We start from the raw sequence: 23,345 nt of genomic DNA on the forward strand, positions 1-23,345 counted from the left end.
TCCAGACCGGTGGATTGGAAGAGATGGGCAAATTCCTTGGCCACCACATTCACCAGATATCACTTCCCTTGACTTCTTTCTATAAGGCTATGTTAAAGATATCGTGTATCGAACAAAGATACAGGACATTACTCACCTAAAGCAAAGGATTACTGATGCCATTGCCATAATTGATGAGGCTATGCTACAGCAAACATGGCAAGAAATCGAATACAGTCTTGATGTGCTTCGTGCAACTAATGGTGTCCATGTAAAAGTCTATTAAATGAGGTAAAAAAAACTTTAATAAACGCTCAGTACAATAGAACAAATCTGAATAAAATATCCTATCAATTGCATTTGTAATAAATTTTTGAAATGGTAAAGACAATTTATGGACACCCTGTATATTAAAAATGGAAGTACAAGAAAATTCGGTTGTGGAGACAATATCAATCCTAGAAAAAGTGCATAATCTGTTAAAAATTTTGAGTAAATTCTAAATTTTTACCAATCAATGTAATATCAATTATTAATCAAAACAATGCTCTAAATAGTGAATGCAATATATTAAAACAAGAGTGTCTACAAGTATATGAATACACACGAAATTATTTACAAAAATGGATGGTGCAATTTGAGCAATTTAAAGTTTTCAATTGGATGTTGTTGCAAAAGGTTCCAGAATAGAATGAAATTGTAGAAACAATTCAATATCTGAAAGAGGGATATAATGATTGGCAATTCCAAATGCATTAATCAATTTGTCAATTTAAAAAGATTTTTCGGACGAAATCTTACTAAATAACACTCAAATCGAAAATTCTGTCAACGGTAAGTGGGTAATTTTTTTAAAACATTAAATAATATTAAGAAATATTCTGAATTTTTACTTTTCTGTCAGTATGTGTTTGCCATCCCAGCTCAATGTCACAGTTGAAAGAATTTTCAGCTTAATTGAAGCACAGTGGACTGATGAGCATAATCAGATGACAGTAGATACTGTCAAAAGTATCATGACGACTAAATTTAATTTTAAAAACAAAACTTAGTAAACATTTCTGCATTAAATGCTGAACAATATTGATATTCTCAATCAAGTTAGCAGCAATAAGAAAAATGAGTTTAAAAATAAAAATGAAGACAATTTATTTTTCTTTTCGTAATTATTTATCAGTAATTAGTAAAAACTATTTCTTTTCATGCTTTCAAACAAAAATAAAAAATAATATAATTCATTTCTTCTGTGATATTTTGTTTTGTGAGTAATTATTCATGCTGTATTTGTGATAATTTTGAAATAAAATTTTTAAAATTTATACACATTATTGTTTTCGTTTATTCCAATTAATACCATTTTATAATTGTAAGAACGAGGGGTCATGTTCGACTGTCGAGACCGTGGGTGATTTTTCTAGTGCTCTTTTCGTATTGCTCAAAATTCAAGTCGGAACTTAAGTTATACTAATTTTGGTTAATGTTTTGCTAAAATAAGTTCAAATTAATATTGACAAAGTAAATATTAATGATAGTCAAAATGCAAAGATCTCCTCTGAAACATGGAAGACCACCACTCACTCAAACTAGACTACAAAATAAACAGAATCAACCGTCTACACATCAGGGGTGGCCAACCTTTTGCATACAATGCACCAATTTTTTGACTGATGAGTTCAGATGCGCCATATAACTCAAACACTTTTTATACCAGTAGTCTTATGTTCATTGTTAGGGGTTGATAGAGAAGAACAAATCTGCTTCGCTTAGGAAAGAAAAAGGAACGACTTAATCATGCAGTTAAATTAATTAATTTATGCCAGTTTATTGAAGCACCAATTTACAATAGTTAGCAATGATCTCCTGTACCAGAGGATGATCGCTTCATGATGGTGCTATAGGTGCCAGAGTCTCGTTTGGTGAAGATTACTCTGTACCACACAATTGTTGGCACTGAGAGCGAGATCAGCTTGGAAATTGGATTTGTCTGTTCTCTCCGATTGCTAGAAAGAGTCCTGGTCCTGGCGCATGTTTAATAACCTATTGCTCAGAACTGACTGAAGCGCCACTTGTAATTCTCCAATGTGCGATGTTTTGGCCACCCCTGGTCTACATCAAATTCTAAACTCATCACTAATTATGGACTACACTCCAAAAAGTTTACAAGATGATGCAATTGAGACAAAGAATAATCCAAAATTACTTCAACAAAATTCTCAAAACTTCACAGGTGAGTCAACCAATTCTATTTCATCACTACTAAATAACCCAGATACCCAATTAGACACTACAACTGCAGTATTACAAAAAAAATATCAAATTTGATACACTTCAAATGATAAACTGTTTAACCAAATAACTATTATAAAAGAAGACTTAGAACTAATACATCAAAATCTACATGAAACTGGGGAACGACAGGTAAAATTAAAAGACGTCGTCATAGACTTAAAACAAAAGATTGATAATCTACAAGTCTAAAATAAAATGATGCAATTTAAAATGGATTCGTTAACTAATGATTATAACCATAGGAATATAATTATCCGAATTTGAAACCTAAATCAAAGCTAGAAATTTATACCTTCATTACCACTTCACCGAATATTCAAAATATAACTCAAGATGATAGTTTAGTTAATCCGATTAACTAAACTACCTACTTCAACAATAAGACTAACTTTTAGTAATAATCAGATTCGTGACCTCTTTTTTTCTACATTAATTCGGAAGAAGCAACAACAAAATCTAACAGAATGGAAACAAATACAGATATGAGCAGATCTATAAAAAAATTCAAGAATTAGAAGAAAAACATTTACTTCCTATATTACATGATATGAGAAAACAAAATCTTCAGGTGAAGTTACGAAATGATATTTTGATGATGGGTCACGAAAAATTAACATAGTATTACCAGGAAAATTTTAGTTTGTGCGAATACTTTTCTCCCCTTTTCAAGACAATTATAGCTAGCTGATATCAGAAAAAGCAAAAAACATCCAACGAGAAAAAGCAAAAATGAATAATCAAATCTTCTCCATTGTTAATTGGAACAGTCAAGGAATTAAATATAATACCTCTATTTCTACTCTAAATACAAACCTGACATTTTTGCAATAACGGAAACTTGGATCACTTTGGATCATTTTTATAAAACTAAATTTTTTAATGAATTTACAATAGAATCTGTTCTGGCGCTTAAATCGACGGGTCCACGCCGTCCAAAAGGAGGTTTATGCATATTACTAAAAAAGGATCTAGGCAAAATAATAGATGCAAAGAAATCTGATAATTATATTCTATTATTAATTTTATTAAATAACCCAATACTTACAAATAAAATTAATAAATTAATGATGATAATGGTTGTTTACATTCCACCAGATGATCTAGCTACTTTAAATGATACTTTTAAAATAATAGAAATTTGGCACTATACATCTCCTTTTATTATTATAATGGGTGACTTCAATTCAAGAATACGTGAATTAAAAGACTCAATTTATAGTGGCCCTAACCATTTAATATATAATATTCGTCAATCTAAAAACAAACAAATAGACTAGGGAGGAAACTCATTGAGAAAATAATAGTTTGTTCTTAATGGTCGTATTCACCCTGATATTCTGGCCGGATTTGCTTGTCTGACTCATAATGGTAAATCGACAATAGATCTCACAATATGTTCAGAATTACTCCTGGACTGTTGCTTAGAATTTCTTACTAGTACCTTTGATACTCTGATCACTTCCCTACTTTAACTAAATTTCTGTTATTCCCTTCAAAAAAACCTGATAATTTAAACAATAAAAAATTTAAACTACAAGACAGAAATTGACAACTGATTTATCAATATTCCAGAAATAACTCAGGATAGTGAAAATATTTATAAATTAATGATAAAAATTATGAATGATTATATATATATATATAAATTAATAACAATGATAAACACTCATATAATAAATTTAGAAAAGCCTGGTATGATTATGACTGCTTTAAAATGAAAAATCAATTAGAATTTTAAAAAATTATTATTATTAGAATTTTGTCTGAATTTAACTATAAAAACATTAAACGTGCCCATAATAACTTACTCAAAACCAAAAAAAGAAACTATTTCCAAACATTTGAATTAAACTTAATTATTAACAGTAAAAATAGTAAATCATTATGGAATAGAATTCAGAAATTTCATTTTAACAAAAGTTTAACAAAAAATTCTCATACTACAGACCAGTGATTCTCAACCTTTTTTTCATCACTAACACTTTTTACATCACTACACTAATAATTTAAAAATTTGGTGGCACGCACGGTTACTTCGGTAAGTACCGCAGGACAACCGGTGACGTCATAATGGTCATTTTTAAATGCAGTTGGTTATTTAGGTCACTTTTTCTAAATGCCTTGGTAACTACCGGAAGTTACCGGTAACACTGGTTACAATTTCCAAACGTGCTCTAGGAAGGTAGAACCGATTAAACTATTTGTCTGACATCACTTATGTATGGATATTCGCAGTGACGGCACGATTCAAAAATCCGAGGCACAGTGGTTGAGAATCACTTCTATAGAATTTGAAACTTGAAAAATATTTTATCGAAGATTCCCTGTAATTAACCCAAACTTTCCTCTATTAACAGATATAAATCAATATAACGATTATTTAGATTCCAAATTTACTATTAATGATCTGGACAAAGCTATACAAAAAGCAAAAAGTAACTCTTCTCCTGGTAGCGACAATATCCCAAATAATTTTCTAAAAATGCTATCATCCAATTCAAGATTTATGAAAGAGGTCGGCATGCAGTCCACCATCGTTACGATTTAATTTCAAGATTAAATTTACTAAAGTTATATAATACCATGTATAGTACTACTTCATACCCTAGTTCTTGGAATTCTGTTATTCTTGTCATGATTTATAAAAAAGGTGATCAGCTCACTCCAGAAAATTACAGACCCATAGTGGTATTATCCACTTTGAGAAAATGTTTCACTTCTATGCTTGCAAAAAAATTCCAACAATGGACTAAGGATTATGAATTAGAAAGATTATGAATTCCAATTTGCATTTACCAAAAGTAAAGGAACTGAATCTGTTATTTTTACTCTTCTTATGATGATACAAATTCATTTGCTAAAAAAACAGAAAACTTTTCACTGCATTTATTGATATTCAAAAAGCTTTTGACTCCATATATGTTCCATTATTAATAGATGAATTAAGATGTTGTGGTGCCAATGCTCGATTTACATCAGCAAAATTACTTTGTAAAATAGGGCTGACGAAAATACAGTATTAAAACGTAAAAACACGTAAACAGATATTTTTTTATTATCTTCTTTACTCGCCATGTCCAATCACCAGGAACAAACTTTTCTCCACAGCAGAGACGACCTTTCTTTAGAGGTTACGCCCCTGCCAAATTATGTAAAAGAGTCTAAAATGTCCACCGGTGACAATCCCTTTACAATTTAAAATTATAAGATGTATTTGAAAAAATAGGGCTGGAGGAAGTACAGAGAATAGTTTGTTCCTTGTGACTAGACATGGCGAGTAAATAACATATTTTTTTATCATCTGTTTACGTTTTTATGTTTTAATATAGTATCAAAATTATTTCTAAACTACAACATAAAAATTAAACAAAACAAAATTATATCCCCATCAATAAACCTCTCTTGTGGAATCCTTTGGGGCGACCCACTTTCACCGTATCTATATAATTTTTACTTAATTGATATTGATCAACTATTTTTGGAACCAAATGATGGAATTGAAATAGATAATAGAATTTTTCATTACATTCTTTTTGCAGATGATCTCATTCTCTTAGCACCTACAAAAATCTCACTTCAACGGATGTTACAATATGTACTGGTGGCGACACCGGCAGCCAACGAGAGTAGCGGTCGTCAGTCGTCTGTCATACAACCCACCACGTGCGTGTCCACTTGTAATGTATTTAATGATTTATAATAGTTTGTAAACTTTGCTAGTCCTAAATACAACCAAGATCCAACATTATGACAACGGAAAATTAACCAACTAAATTCACATTTTAATACAATTTACCTAACAATAAATCCAGCCAAAACCAAAATAATTATTTTTCGTAACAATAGTAAAATATCCGATAAATAAACTAAAATATACCTTGAAAACACCCTCTTACAAACTGTTAATGAATTAAATTATTTGAATATAAACTTTGACTGGAATATAAGCTTCAAATCTGATCTCTCTAAACTCAAAAATACAGTAAAAGTAGCTATTGATAATCTCTTACTTTTATGCTCTAATCTGAAAACATCTAACCTAAAAATACGTATCAAATTATATAACTCTATTATCAATCCTATGATTTATTATGCTAGCCCCATTTGGAGCCTGGACCATCTTTACAAACTGGAATCTTTTCGTATTTATTACTTGTGTAAACTTTTCCACTCAGAAAGAATAATACCCGGCTATGCAATACGACACGAATCTAACCGTATCTGGTCCTTCCCATTTCTGCTAAAACAAATCATTAAATTTTATTATAGAATTACATTTAAAAGCAACAACAACATAGTCGTTTTATATCATGAAAATAGTAAACAGAGCAAATACTAAAAAAGTAAACAGCTATGGCACTATAAAATATGTAAAATTTTTTATGCTTTTGGGGTATCAGAATTATTTTTTAAAAACAATATTCAAGATTGGAAATACGATTATTCTCTCCTTATGAACTCTGCAATATCTCAATCAATAATCAATGATCAACTTTCTTTAACCAATAGTAACTATCATTCTTGGTACATCGATCTTCTTAGAATTCCATCAATTCAACCATACGTGTCACTATCCGTTAATTTGAATGTTAAACGACTAATAATCCAACTTCGCTTAAATAAATATTCACTCTACATCAATAATTTTTATATAAAATTCGATAATAATAAATGCTTTTTATGTAACTCTAATGAATTTTCACCTTTTCACTTGTTATTTAAATGTTTAAAACTTAATAGTATACTTACGGTTGTCAAATGTCCTACTGGGATGCGTTATAAAACTTCAAGTGTCCTACTTTGACTATGTCAATATCTGGTCACCCTAACCAGGACAAAAACTCACAAGAAGATTCTACAAAGGTAGTGAATCCCAGTCTGAATCTATTACAACAAAACCCTCGCAGTTTCTCAGGTGAGTCGACCAATATCGATCCTATTTTACTAAACAACCTGGACAACTGACTAGACACTCCTACAGTCTTATAAAATAAAATCTCCAATCTGATAAATACCTCAAATGACAAACTTCTTAATCAAATGACCTGTATAAAAAAAGACTTGGAACTTATACATGAAAACATACGTGAAACTAAACAACAACAAATAAAAATGGAAGAACAAATCAATAATTTGAAACAACAGGTTGCCTACTTACAAGCAGAAAAGGACCTTATGCAATTTAAAATAGACTCTCTAACTAATAAACACCACTACAATAATATAATTTTGTATAACTATCCTAACTCGAAATCTACAGTAGAGACTCGTAAACCGGCACCCCGGTAATCAGAATCGCCAGTAATCTTCACGATTTTCAGTTGAACTGTGTCGTGCTGAATCGAACGTTTTTGATACTAGATTTACTTCTAAAGTATAATTTTCACGTTTTTATATTCTTCAATATATTTATTTTGTTTGTACAAAATGCAGAAATAATTTTTAACGATACGATAGCCTCAATTATTATTATAAAAATTTTCGTTAGGCTTAAAATCGACGAAAATTCAACACAAAGCGACACGCAACGGAGAAAAATTTGGACATCTGACAGGTTAATATATTTTTTCGTACATAAACCGTAATCGGAACAAATCCCTAATCTGAACCACCCCAGTCCCCAATTGATTCTGATTTTCGATTCACTACTGTATTTCTAAATCAGAAATTTACAATTTTATTACTTTTTATGTTAAACTTACAAAATATAGCTCAAGAAGACATGTTAAAAATAACTCAATTATCCAAATCACCAAATTTAATCACAAGACTAACTCTTAGCAATAACCAAATTTGTGATCTTATCTTCTCTACCTTTATACAAAAAAAGCAACAAAATTTATTGGAAGATTAGAAAAATACACAAATATCATCAAATCTAACAAAATAACTCACAAATTAGATGTAAACACCTACTTCCAACTCTGTACGAATTGCGAGAACTAAATCCTCAAGCCAAACTACGTAATGACATTTTAACAATAGGATGTGATAAGCTAACATATAATATTAATATGGGGAAGTTCGTCCACGTGGACACCTTCCTCCCTTTCTCCAGATCAACAAATATGACAAGCTGATATACAGTAAAGCAAAGTAAAATACAGCATGGAAAATTTTCTATGAATAACCAACTATTCTCTGTCATCAATTGGAATAGCCACAGTCTTAAAAATAAAATTCCACTAATTAATTCTCGTTACTCTAAATTCAAACCCAATATTATTGCCATCACCGAAACTTGGATTACTTCCGATCTTTTTATAAATGTAATTCATTTAAGAAATTTATAATCGAATCTGCAACGCCACACAAACCAACGGGCCCGAGGCGACCGAGTGGAGGTCTTTGTACAATAATAAAAAACTTTTGCAGAATAATTCAAACTAAAAAATCTGACAACTATATCCTGCTTCTTATCTCAATAAATAAATCAATACAGTGGAACCTCACTTAACAAGCACCTCGCACAACGAGAATTTCGCATAACAAGCAAAATAAATTGTAAAAATTTGCTTTGCTTAACGAGCAATGATTCGCATAATGAGTGAAGAAAAGAGGGAAAGTCCCGAATTGTGCGCATGCGGCATGCTCCATCAGTCTGTGTTTAGCACTCGTTCCACTAGCATCTTAGTGTCGCTTGTGATCACATTTTTCCAAACTTGATGTTTATAAGTAATTTGTATGAACACAACAATCATAGCCCGTTATATAATAAACACGCCAAACGATATGCCAAATTCTTGGGTCATTAAATTTAATGAACGATTCCAAATTAAATTTTAAACATGTCTGAATTCAAAATGAACCATTTCTAATTATTAAAGTTAATACGAGATGGAAACATAACTGCCCACCTCAAGTCGAATTAATTTCTAATATTTAATTATAGCTTTTACATAATGCAAGAATTTGGCATATTGTTTGGTGTGTTTATCAAACATATCAGCCGTGCTTTTTTTTGTTTCTGCAAATCAAATTCTCATTCCAAGATGGTTCATTCCTAGAAGAAACGATGATGATGATTCACGCTCCTTAACAGTGTATATTGTACAATTTTTTTTTGAATAAACATTATACATAAAACATTTGAGAATTTTTTCGGCATTAAACACATTATCGCATTTTACATTAATTTCTATGGGAAAAATTGTTTTGCTTAACAAACGTTTCGCATTACGATTAAGACTCTGGAATGAATTATGTTCGTTAAGCGAAATTCCACTGTACTTGCAAATAGGAATAACAAACTAATAATATTAATGCTTGCTTATGTTCCTCCCAAAGACTTAACCAATGGAAATAAAATTTTTAAAATAATAGAGATCTGGCAATATACATCTTATACAGTAGAATGTTTATCCGAATCAATTGGGGACTGGGGTTGTTCGGATAACCGAGTATGTATGAAAAAATATATTAACCTATCAGATGTTGAAATTTCCTCCGTTGCAAATTCAACACGAAGAGACACGCATCGATTTTAAGCCTAACGAAAATTTTTATAATAATAATCGAGGCTATTGCATCGTTAAAAATTATTTCTTTATTTTGTACAAACAAAATAAATAAATTGAAAAATATAAAAACAATTATGCTTTAGAAGTTACTCTAGTATCAAAAACGTTAGATTCGGCACGACACAGTCCGACTGGAAAGCTTTCGGTTAACCAGCTTTTGGATAAACGACACTCTACTGTACTATCAATTTTGGGTGATTTCAATTCAAGAATCAATGAAACAATGAATTTCAAGTATGAAGGTCCTAACCATTTTGTGAGCCCGCAGGTTTTGAGGGCATAAATTCAAAAGTTAGAAAGGGGTTCAGGACCCGCAAGTTCAATAGGAAGTCATCGCAATCAGATCAGAAATAGACAACAAAAGTCACAGTCATCACAAGTCAGCAAATTAGTCATCGAACATTGAATAATAGAGTGGCTCAATGCCAACAACGATTGTATAAAAACCTGATCGACTCTGGAAAGAGGGCGATCGTCCAGGAAGGTCTAAATCCAGTGTTTCTAGTCCCAGACATAAGACTGATTCCAGCTTCCATAGTCCAGGAGGTCCTCGCATACTGTCATCAAACCACATATCTAGGTACATCGACTTTGTAAACTCTCTCCCACTAAAAGTTAGGCACGTGACTAATTTATTGGTTAGAGTGCGATTAGCGATAGGGATATTTTACCCGCATTTTAGCAGTAATTATCTGTATACCTTTATTTTATGTGTATTTTATTTTATGTTCGCTTTTGTTAGTTAATAAACTTTTATTGTTATTTGTCAACCCTGTCTCCTGTCGAAGTAAGGACGCCTGTCGACTTACTGACGCACCTCCCCACTCACTTTTTGCCCTCCTAGCCATCCAACGACAACGAGGTCGGGTTTTACCAATCCGTGCAGCGTAAGTGGTCAGCGAGGTTTCCCCCTGACCCTCTGCTTATCTCACAGTTTAATCCAAGACACTCGTCAGTCTAACGACAAAGAAGTCAATAAGCTAGGAAGAAAAATAATAGAAATAATAACAGATTACAAAATGTTTATATTAAATGGACACAAACCTGATATTCATGCAGAGTATACTTGTCTAACACATGCTGGTAAATCTGTTGACATCACAATCTGCTCAGACCTATTACTAGACTGCTGTCTAGAATTTAATACAACTACTTTCGACATTTCTGATCACTTTCCCACAATAACAAAATTTCTATTGTTTCCACCGAAAAAAAAAGACCAGACAATCCTCTTAATAAAAGTCTAAAGTACAAAACCTCAAGTTATTTGACAGATATTGAAAATCGTTTTATCGACATCCCGAAAATAACGGAATCCAATAGTTAAGAAATGTACAAACTGATGATAAACACAATGAACGACTATATACATATGGATAACAATAAAAGAAATCCTCAAAATAAATTCAGGGAAATTTGGTATGATCTTGACTGCCATAAAATAAAAATGGAAAAGCAATCAAAATTTAAAATATTTCAACAAAATTCCAACGACCTTAATTTTTTTTTAACCACAAGAATGCCAAACTATCTTACAATAAGTTACTCAAGGCAGAAAAGAAAAATCACTTTCAGAAACTCTAAACAAATTAATTAAAAATAGTAAAGACAGTAAATCATTCTGGACTATATATAATAGAGATTCCACTTGAAATTCTTGTATAATATACTTTGAAATATGGAAGACCTTCTATCAAATATTCCCAAAAATCCATTCAAATCTATTCTCAACAACAACCACTAAAGCTTATAACGAATACTTAGATTCTGAATTTACTATTAGTAAACTAGAGGAAGCCATTCAAAAGTCAAAAAGTAACTCAACTCCTAGCAATGATGATATTCCAACAAAATTTTAAAAATGCTACCATATAATTCTAGATTAAAATTACTTAATTTATTTAATGCAATGTATAGAGCTACTTCTTATCCAGATTCCTGGAATTCAGATACTCTTATCATGATTTACCAAAAAGGTGACCAGACCCCCAATAATTACACACACACAGCACTATTAATAAATAATTTCCCCCAATAGTTTAAGTGCGTCTAGAGGTAAGATGTGGGAAACTAATGCTGGCGAATTAATCAAGAATTTAGAGGTTTGTAGGGGCTTAGAAGTCGTTGCGTTTATTTAGGGCGGCAACGAGGTGTTTCGTGGCCTCTTGAGAATTACAGTTGACAAGAATACCGTGTTTGATTTCTTTAGTGCCCGTAATTCCGACTTTTAGTTGAGCGAGGTCAACACTACTAGTGACCCCATTCATAACTTCCATAGATTTAGTTTCATCGTTATTATAGATAAAGACGACTTTATCATTAACGGGAGGGGAACGAAGTTTAAGTACCGACGCGTACGTTTTAGGGGGAGGGGGGAAGCAGGCTGAGAGCAAGCCTCGCCGACCGAAGCCTCCGACGGATTAGATTTAGATTTGAGAAGGCGGTCGTAGTCGTCAGCAAGTTTTTGATACATTTTATTAGCCTTGACGAGGCTTTCCAAAATCTGCTTCTTGAGGTCCGTTTTTAAGTTACTGCTTTCCTCGACGGCCAAAAAAGCCACGCGAATAACCCCGTCAGACGATTCGTCAGATTGAGAATTAACGGAAGACATTTTTTAAAGCGAAAATTACAAGTTATAGGAAAAATTAAATGGCCGCCACACTTACAACTAAAAAGCACCTCAAGACAAACTCACCTAAGGAGAACCTTGATTGCTGAAATTCCAAACTGTAAAGAAAAAAGTCAGTGTTAGACAAAGAAAATGGTACCCAGGCAGAACAGGACCCAAGGGCCCTGTAAGCCCCCAATAAACTTCGCTAAGTGAATTCGCTTTGAGGGATTTAAAAGCCACGAGCCGAAATGAGATGTAATTTATTTATTACTACTAAAACTATGTAAGTACTGTTTAAATAAAAGACTAATCTTTTGTGTACTTGGATGGTTGTGAATATAATTACACACACATAGCACTATTATCTACCTTAAGAAAATGTTTTACTTCTTCTCTGGCAAATAAATTCCAACAATGGACCAAAGTTATGGAACTGGAAGCAAAATTCTAATATGTCTTTTCTAAAAACAAAGGAACTGAATCTGCAATTTTCACCTTATTAATGATAATACAGCTCCATTTATTAAAAACACATAGAAAAGTATATGCTTCATTATTGAAAGCTTTTTGGATAAAAAGCTTTTGATACTATCTACATCCCACTACTAGTACATAACCTAAAAGCCTGTGGTGCCAGTAATTGATTTTCATCTACTATACTAAAACTGTTCTCAAACTCAACATAAAGATTAAACAAGGCATGATTATCTCTCCATCACTAACCTTCTCTCGTGGTGTTCTGCAAGGTGATCCCCTCTCGCCATACTTGTTTAACTTTCACCTACTAGGTATTGACCAACTTTTCCTCAAATCTACAGATGGTGTTGAAATAGATAAGAGATTTTCACTACATTCTCTTTGCAGATGACTTGTTATCCTAGCTCCTATAAAAATCTCACTACAAACTAATGATAAACATTAATTAACTAAAGGAAAATTAATCAGCCAAACCTTTACTTTAAATTGATCCACATAGCAATAAATCCAGCTAAAACTAAAGTCATTATCTCTCATAATAACAGCAAAATATCAAAGTATGATGGATAGTCTCCGATACCGTAATGTTTGTAAAGTTGTAATAAGGAACATCCATTGTACTAGGTCATTTTCTATGAGAAGTTGACTGCAACCAATGAAACTTTTTGTTCAGTTTCTTCCTGGTTTGGCAAGCTTTTTTGTTGGCTATGTCCCTAATTTTATCCAATTGCTGGTATAAATTGCTTGCATTACACTGTTTTCCAAAGCATATATGGGTCAGGTGCAATTGCTTTTCTTTATCTGCTATCACTTTAAGTTTGCTTTTTATTAATTTTAATCACCAAACCAAGAAGTAACTGAACAAAAAGTTCCATTGGTTGCGGTCAACTTCTCATAGAAAATAACCTAATACAATGGAGGTTCCTTATTGCAACTTTACAAACATTACAGTACTGGAGAATATCCGTCATACTTTGACAAAGGGGCCAAAGTTTATACCTACTCCAAACCTGGATTATTCACAACTGATACCATCCACTATTGCAGCCATAAGGAGTACAAAAAACAGCAAAATATCCGATAAAGAAACTAAATTATATCATGACAATATTCCTCTACAAATTTTTAATGAAAAACTATTTGGGAATCACCTTTGACTGGAATGTAACCTTTAAAGCACAATTTCTAAAATTAACAACAAAGTAAAGCAGGCTATCAACAACCTTTTATTTTTATGTTCTACCTAGAAAACTTCTGATTTGAAAATTCATATGAAACTATATAATTCTATAATCAACACAATTATTTTCTATGCAAGACCTATTTGGAGTCTGGATTACTTACACAAACTGGAGTCTTTTCACATTTATTTTCTGTGTAAATTATTCCACTTGGAACAGTTCCTGTCTATGCTCTTCGACAAGAAACAAACTGCATTTGGTCTTACCCTTTTTTGTTAGAACGAATAATTAAATTCTATTATAGACTCAAATTTAAAAGTGACAATAATATAACATTCTTATACCATAAAAATATCAAGCAGAGCAGTAACCTGAAATTCAAACAGTTATGGCATCATAAGCTATGTAAAATTCTGAACTCATTTGGCATCTCAGAACTACTATTCAAAGACAATAGCCAAGATTGGAAACACAGTTACATGCTTTTATCGGACTGCTAAATCTCAATTCATAAACAAAGATCAACTCTCTTTAAGCCATAGTAATTACCATTCCTGGTATACTGTTATATTTTAAATTCCTTCTACTCAACCGTATATGTCACAATAGGTATACCTCACAATCAATTAAATTGAACGTAAAATGCTTAATAATCCAACTTTGCCTTAATAAATATTCCCTCCCTATTAATATTTATAAATAATGAATTTGCTGCATTATGTAATCTAGAAAAATTTTTGAAAACAAAAGCTTAAATATTATGAAAATTCTGAATATTCCATTAAAAATATGGATGAACTCAGGAAAGTAAAAATTAAAAATACGTCAAAATTAGCCAGTTAGGACGTGGGGTCCCTTGGGGATTTCACGGTTGCTATTTTCGCACTTTTCTTTCTTTGTTTCTTCTTCCACCTAACTTCTCTTTTCTTATTCTCTTCTTTCTGCTTCCAATAGGGCTAAGTCTGATGCTAAGTATGGATAGCCCTCTTTTCTTTAATCCAAAGTCAATCTAACCTAACAAAGCATCATCATTGGGATTATCTAGGTTGAATTTGACCATCAATGCACTATGCAAGCAATGGGTAGTAATATAAAGTGGACTGACTACACCTATTTACCGCTAAAAGAAGCACCCTAGCCATTTACAGAGATAATTACAATACAATGCCTTTAAATGTCAGTTATATATACACACACACAACTTTTAAAAAATACCTTCAATGAAAATACCCAACTAGAATACTCAATCAGCCAAATTGCAGTCAGCCATTTTTCTTTTCTCCCAGGTTATTGTCCATTCGGGAACGAACAAAACTTTGTAGCTGGTAGCGCAGTACAACCGGCCACAAGATAGTTATTTTTTGAAGTTTTGTGTAACAGAAAGTTGTGGTTCATTATCACAGGAAGAAAACAAGCACCGCGTTTTAGTGCAAAAATGCTCGTGTTTTTCCAAAGCAGTTCTCGTTGTCCGCGTACACGTGGCGGTCAATCTAGTTCCACTCGCTCTATTGTCAAGACAATACCAGTATTTTGGAAACGAATACTTAGAATAATTAAAGAAAAGATAGGGTTTAAGACTAAAACCTCCTCTCACTCACAGCGGAGGAGACGTAATGTATGCTAAAGGGGGAACTATTCCACATTTTCCTTGACTAATAATTTTGAACAAAGCATGTATAATTTACAACAACCCTTTATTAAATTACCATACATTTTAAACTAAATATAAATATAAAATAGTTTAAAACTTACCCGAATGTTTAAATAGCTTGATAGAATATCGAAGAAATAGGAAATAATTTAACGTTCTGTTCTTAAATACGACGCCAGATTTCCAGTTAGCAACACGTGATTTAGCCTTCCCGTCATTCTCTTCTAGTTAAAATTTTACTTATCGACGAGACTAAATTTTATAAATTTAAAATATTAAATTAATAACTGTTCTTATATGTTTATTATTATAAAATAGTAGTCGATTGAAATTCGTTACCCGACTGTAATATGATGTAAATTTTGTCACGTGATTTCAGATATGGTTGGTCGCCCGACATCTCGAAATACGATAACGTTAATCAGGAAAAATATATTATGAATACGTTCATATTTATATCTATTTTTATTATACGTTTTTTGAATATATATAACTTTATGAAATTCCGTGTTGATTTAAATAAAACTACGGAGCATCCCTCCTTGGTGGCATACGGCAGTTCAGCTCCCTACTCGCTTTTTTTCTTTATTTCAATTCTATACATTATTCGTAACGAAAATTTGGATAGCGGCCGGATGGCCGAGCGGTCAAGGTGGCAGCCTACCTCTCTGGGGACCCGGGATCAAATCCGGACGGGTTGAAAAATCCCCAGAAATTTTTCCGAAGGTGATCCGACAGGATATGTTGGCCCCCGTTCCTCACCACTCGGTCGCCCCATTGTGGGCCTTGCCGAACCGGTAATGGTCTTACTAAGAGACCCTCGATAACTTAATAAATTTCTATATATTGAACTGGGGTGTTTATAAAAAAAAAAAAAAAAAAAAAAGTAACGTTACGTTTTTGTAAACGGTCAGCAGCCGATTGTAACGCAAGGTAACGATTATCTGCACACCCATCCAGCATAACTGTCTTACTTAATTTACGGACAGCCTCTAAATATTGGCTTGCAAACGTCCCGGTTTCAGGGTAATGTTTCGGCGTCCCGGTTTCACCCTGGGTTGGGAAACTGTGCAAGGTTGCCAACAGGGGTGGAAATATGTCAAGAGGATCGAAGGGTTCGTATGAGAGCGATCGGTACTGAGACAGACTCTACGAGAAACCGTTTATTTAACAGGAAAAAAAGCTTACAAGTTTTCCGCCATCTTGGAAGTTTTAAGTCGGCAGCGGCTTCCGGGTCTTCCTCTCCTTTCCAAGATAGTCCCATTTTGAAGGTCCCTGGTTCGCGAAGAACAGTTTCCTCTACGACTCCGAGACGATGCGGTCGACTTTCGGTAATGGGAAGAGGTCGATTTGAGGTCGGGAGACGAAGATGAAAATGGGCACGAGAGACACACAACAACTGGTTTGACACTTGGAACTTACGGGAGAAGCCGTCGCGTCCTTGAATTCCAGGAGTAATTTCTTTTGTCCATTGCCCATTCCGATTGGTGGCTTTTCCTCGTTCTCGCTTTCTGAGTGGTCGACCACTCGTTACTATGCGTAATGAGATCTTAACTTAGATCGTGAGAAAGGTTGAAATCAAAGTTTAATTTGATTCCCAACCGGAGATGGTCGATGGACTTACATTCTTCTATTGTTTAAAAGTTCGCGTAGCGTTTTCATTAAAAAAAGAACTACTTCTAACTTTTTTTTCTTTAAAAAATATTTTGACGCGAAGTCTAGTTCTAGTTTGTATTATTTACTTTTGAGTCAATCGAATCATTCAGTATAGTTTTATTTCATTTTATTTTATTTTATTAAAAATGCATTTGTCTGATGAACCATGATGAATTCGGCTATGAAAAATTTCTGTGGTGCCCCTTTTCTTCATGTTCTTAGCACGTGCTTATTTTGCGTAATAGTTAATTCATTTTTGTCTGTACTTGAACATTTAAGTAATAATGTAGAGTATTGATCACTTATTTTTGCCTGTACAGAATATTTAAGAAATAATGTAGAGTATTGATCAATTAACTATGCTTGTAGTTATATTAATAAATTGGTAATGAACACGAAGTAAGTAGATTATTAGCTAAATTATAGGATGTCTAAGTTTTATTGATCCATTGGTTGCATGCTACGAATTAAACGCATTACCATTAAATGAGGACGTAAAATGTAAACAATGCGAGTACGGCTTTAAATATTTATAATACGCCCATACTTATACAGCCATACTTATAAACGTGGAAGTGAAAATAGGATCAAGAGCAACCATTTCTGTTTAATAAATTGTACATAGAAAATATTCATTGTCGTGATTAAAGTTCAAACAATTTAACTTCATTAATTGTTAATTAAAAACTAGAAGTATTCTGAAGCGAATGAAGAAAAGAACACGAGAGAATATTGACATGACGGAGAAGAATTTTCTCTTACCAGAAACAGTTTTCTCTCCTTTCTTAATAATTATGAAATTTAGTGGTATAGATTTTTCTTTTATCTCTGCAAAGAAAAGAAGATTTATATACCCATATGCAATATTTTTGAAATTTTTCTTTCTAGTTAGAACTGTGAGTTATGGCATCATTCTATATGTAGGGTCAGAAGATGTAGCATTAATGTTGTGTGATAATTCTGGAATTTACAAGGAAAAGGCTAATGATGTGCGACTTATTCTATTTCTCTGTAACTTGTTTTCTTTGTATTACTTTCAAGTGTGGAATTTGAAAACTTTGAGAATCCGTTTTGAAGAAAATCGATTTCTGTTACAGGATATCATAAATGAACCAATGTTTAGATACCAAAAACTTTCTAAACTCTTAAAAATTCAGAATATACTTGTCATTTCGTGGCTAATTGTGATTATATTTTTAAGTTTTATTGTAATTTCTTCGAAGAGTTATTTATTTTTATCACTCGTTGGGATTACCTGGAATATTAGAGATTCTTTTTGTCTAATTTTAATGAATGTAAATAGTATTTACATAGTTATGAGTAATCTTGCTGTAATTTTTTTTCTCATTTTCTTCTGTGAAATACTGAAGATGCAGTTTTCGCTATTGCACGAATATTTGAAAAATTTTAGCAGGGTTTTTCTGTTAAGAGTTGTAACGAAATGCTTAGAAATTCTGAAAGATAATATGAAATTTATCAACGTTATTCAGAATGAATTTACCACTGTAGTAATAATTATTGTAATATGTCAAGAATTTTCACTGGGAAAGAGACTTTTGTTAAATTATGAGATGGAAAAGACATTGAAAGTTAGTCTCTGGATGTTCAACGTTATTATTATTTGTATTGGTTCAAGTTATTTATATTATCTATTAAGTCTATCAGCAAACGTATGTAATAGTTTTAATTCCAAAATGAAATACTATAAAGAATTAAATACTTTAGAAACAATAAGTTTTGGAAATACAGCTGAATCCGTTTATTGTAAACACAGATATTGTTTTAGTTGTTGTTATCAGAATTAGAAATTTGTCATTGAAGCTGACATAGCAAGTTGTCCTTTAGATCTGTCAGTCTTAATGAGAGTGTTTAATTTATAGTATTTCTTACCTTACTTCAGTTACACAAGTAATTATATTCGAGGAATTACTATTAGTTATCATTAAGTAATAGCACGGTGATTTCTTTTGTTGGTAATCTATGGACTGCCTTTTGCTTTCTGGGTTATGGAAAAATACTCAAAGTTGATCTTTAGTCACAGTTTTTTCCGAAACATTTTACTTTGAGCTTTAATCTTTTAAAGAGTTCTTGTGAGGTTCAGATTTTATCTCATTTGACACAAAATGCAGGACCTCTGTAACACAAACTTTACGAAATCTATTGAGAGCATTTATGTGGTCTACTTTTTCTTTAAAATACTTATTTCAGAGGAAATTTGTTTTCATACATTGCGACAATTTTCACGAGTAATTTATATTCACTTTTGATGGAACTTGTCACAATTACAGGCCTTCCTGACCGTGATTTGTTGGTTGAACCTCCTTTTCCCACTTCTTTCATCTTTAAGTTTTAACACCTAATGGCCAGTATGGAATCTGGGTATGCGAAAAATCAGAAATTTTCCCCGGCCTTTATCACTCAGCTTGGCCCACAGTGAGTGTCATTGTGGTATTGACCAAACCTATGATGGATGTTAAATTAACCAATTAGTATTCTATAATAATTTTACTATGCTTTTCATGCAGAATGTTGATTTAACTGCCTAAAAATTGAAAATCGTTTTGCCTTTGGATTGTATGCTTTTACTACCATAACACCAACTTCATTATTCCATACATAATTATTTTGTTATTCAATATCATATTTAAAAAACACTTTACAGAAATGCATAAAAATTCCAAAACAGATTTTAAGTTTTATTATAAAATATGAAGTAGATGTTGTAGAAACGTATGCTTTGTTATTTGTAAAAAAATTAATTTATGTATACTACTACTAAATTTGTAAATCTTGCTATTTTGGCAATAATTAAGTGAATAATATACATTTTGATATTGTTTCTCTCAGGAAATAGGTATCTGCTCCATGTTATACGATAGATACTTTCAGTGCGACAGTGAGGAGGATATTAACATGGTATCATTTTAAAAATCTAAGAATTTTTCAGATTTTAAAATATTGTAATTATTTAATTTTATTGTTTCAGATTTACAATATGATGAATCAGTATCAGCAATCTGAATTGAATTTAAATTATCTTGGTTGCTTTCCTATCACGCGCTTATTTATATTGAAGGTTTGTATTGTATGTTGTTATAACAACATAAACTATTTTACAAATTTCTTGATATATATTACAGTAGTGTCTTGATAGTGTAGTCACTGTAGTGTTACAGTAACGAATATCAATGTGATATTTCTTTAATTTCAGATGCTTATCTACTTTTTTACTCAGGCTGTGGTACTTAAAGGGATATACGATAAGTTTTCGTCTTAAAAATTTTTAAATATATTTGAATTTTGTAAAATAAATAATAAAAAGTAGGAGTTAATAAATAATAAAAGAGTTGTAATTGCAATAAAATGTAAATAATAAAAATAAATTGATATACAGTAGAGCATCGATTATCCGACGTAATTGGAAACTGGAGTTGGTCGGATAACCGAAAAGTATGAAAAAATACATTATTAGTATAGTGTATTAGGCCTGGTTTAAATACTGGCCTTTCTCTCATAGTCAAGCCAGTGCTGCCAGCTAAAACATGCAAAAATTTAACAAAAATAATATTAAAGTAGCCAAGACATAACCAAATATTGTAGCGCCACATCACTAGCGGACATTTGAATTTGCCGACCCTCGATTAACCGATAAGTCGGATAATCGATGCTCCACTGTAATTTTTATTTTAATCGTATTTTATTTTTCACAATTATTCATTATTATTGTATCGGATTTTGTGTAAATATTACAAACAATATCATAAACAAACTCTGGACAGCGTGTCGATGATCTATGTTTATACAGTCAGAGGGTAAAAATATTTTCATGTAATTATTGTTCATACCACTTATTCCTGCAGTATGCAAACTGTACTTTAATGTTTCAGTAACTTTTTCCATTATTTCAATGATGATCTTAATTCATTTCAGTTTACATAATTCAAAATAAACGATAGTTCGAAATGCTGCAAATTTGAGTTTTGACGTGTTGATTCTGGCCTTGTCTAATTGACTAGCACTTCACTTTGTGACTCAAACAAGATGCTATATATCAGTCAAAACTCGGCAAGTTGTGCTAAAAACTTGGATGAGTTACTTTTCATTAAATTTAGAAAAGTTGGGTTAATGAGAGAAAGTTTATCATTGTAATCATTGATGAATGTGTCATTTGTACAGTTAGTATCTCTGTGATTAATGCACAAATTTTGCATATTCATGAAGTCATTATAACTTTAAATGTTGAAGAAGTGTTTTTGATATCCAAGTATTTCAATTGACGAAAGCGCTCTTTTAACAGATCTATTATTTGGTCCATCACAACTCCGATAGAACTGTGTTCCTGTTAAAAGCTTTTTGTTTAACAGTGAGAATACAATAATCTTTGTAAGGCACAATTAAAAATGTATCCAATTAATATGTTGAATTTTAATAATAGTGTCTTCTAATACGTTGAAGATTCGTTCAAAAACATGTAAATTGGACTTTGCTATGAAATACGAGAATCATTAGCTCTACCAGACCAACGAACAAATGCATCAATAATTCGCATTTCATAATCACGCATTAACTGGGTAAAATGCCTTCCTTTCCTGTTGTAATAGCTCTAGCTATCTTTCTTTAGTGCCTTTATGTACAGTACATGTGTGTTCCATCCACACACTCAATTATCGTAGGCAATGAAACAGTGCATAATTATTCAAATTTGTTGAAAGTTCGAATTTGCTATAAGTTGACCATTGATTAAACTTGTCAATTACGCAAGACAATTTTACAGAAGTCCATAAAAACTGTGTGGTTATGACTTTTCTTTACACCAAACCTATCTCCGATACCTCTGAATGACTCTTGATTAGCAACAGATCAAGTACACAGTATTTAGTAATATCTGTTTAGTTAGTGAAATAAGAGGTCAACATTTCTTTATTCTATATCTCAGTTTAAGTTTGTTAATTTAATAATTTTCCAGAAAAAATAAATTTGTGAGTGAGATAAGATTTAGTACTTTGTATTTTAAGGATGATTTTATTTCTTGAACATAATTTTATCTTTTGTCGCTTATATTTTCAGGTTTATTTATAACTGCAGATATTGACGATTAAATTTCCATGCTTTCTTTAATTATTTCATTCTAATTTTTTAAATGAGACATTGATTTCTAAAACAGGAATTAACGAAGAAGTAACAGTATCCATCTTGCTTCAGCGAAAAGCGATTGTAAATGTGAGTTCTGACACCCGATGTTACTCGTCTTTGGGTCGACCTTAGGTGAAAAAGTTACGACTGTAGCTTTGCCCACAATCTGTCAGGATGACGCGAGAAAGCCTTTAACCATATGGGGGTTGCAAGAAGCAAAGATGACTCACACAGTGACCGTATTTACAAATTTTACCGCATTTACTTAACCTGGCGTTAGGCGCGCGGGGGGATTTAACACAATGGGCGCACGGGATGCACCTGCACCCGATGCAACTAAAGTTGTTACTGAAAAAATTAAAATTTTTTCGCAGGTTTTTTTGTTTTTGACGTTAGTGGGATTGTGTTTCTGATGTATTAATCAACAATACTACTTAAAATATATCATTTTTGTTTATTTATAACGAAAACAAAAAAGTATTACGTTTCGGGAATTTTTCAGGGAAAAAATCGTCAACTTCAAAAGTCTATTTTTCAAACTGTAAACAAGTCTGTTGCTATCTAATCGTTGAATCGTGTTCCCGTATGTGTTTTTAACTGTCCCAACCATTAAATGCTTTGTCTCAAACCCCGGGCCAAAAATATTTCAGTATTTGAAAAAATACACCCCTCGAAACTCTACAGCAACTAGAGATAAAACGGCAGATTATTGCCAGATAACATCGATAGTTAGCTTCTTTTACACTGTAACTGGTTACTTTCCCTGTCTGTTATTAGATTCACCGATAAAAAACAATTGTCGGTAAAATTCTTGCGAAATGCCACTCTCCTGCAGACTACCACTTTGA

At 32.2% G+C, this 23,345-nt stretch overlaps 2 long non-coding RNA genes across 2 annotated transcripts; one reads left to right on the forward strand and one right to left on the reverse strand.

Moving 5' to 3' along the window:
• Positions 1–224: 224 nt before the first annotated feature.
• LOC136972888 (uncharacterized) lies at positions 225–15,892 on the reverse strand. Its single transcript, XR_010880407.1, has 3 exons — positions 15,810–15,892; positions 12,484–12,515; positions 225–258 (listed from the first exon to the last, which is right to left on the reverse strand). It is a non-coding gene; the product is annotated as an uncharacterized lncRNA (long non-coding RNA).
• A 4,137-nt stretch (positions 15,893–20,029) lies between these two features.
• Positions 20,030–20,679, forward strand: LOC136972889 (uncharacterized). The gene is made up of 3 exons (XR_010880408.1): positions 20,030–20,280; positions 20,351–20,440; positions 20,576–20,679. It is a non-coding gene; the product is annotated as an uncharacterized lncRNA (long non-coding RNA).
• The last annotated feature ends 2,666 nt before the right edge of the window (positions 20,680–23,345 follow it).

Source organism: Centruroides vittatus, unplaced genomic scaffold (assembly GCF_030686945.1).
Source record: "Centruroides vittatus isolate TY-2023 unplaced genomic scaffold, ASM3068694v2 contig_306, whole genome shotgun sequence".
NCBI classification, from domain to species: Eukaryota; Metazoa; Arthropoda; class Arachnida; order Scorpiones; family Buthidae; genus Centruroides; species Centruroides vittatus.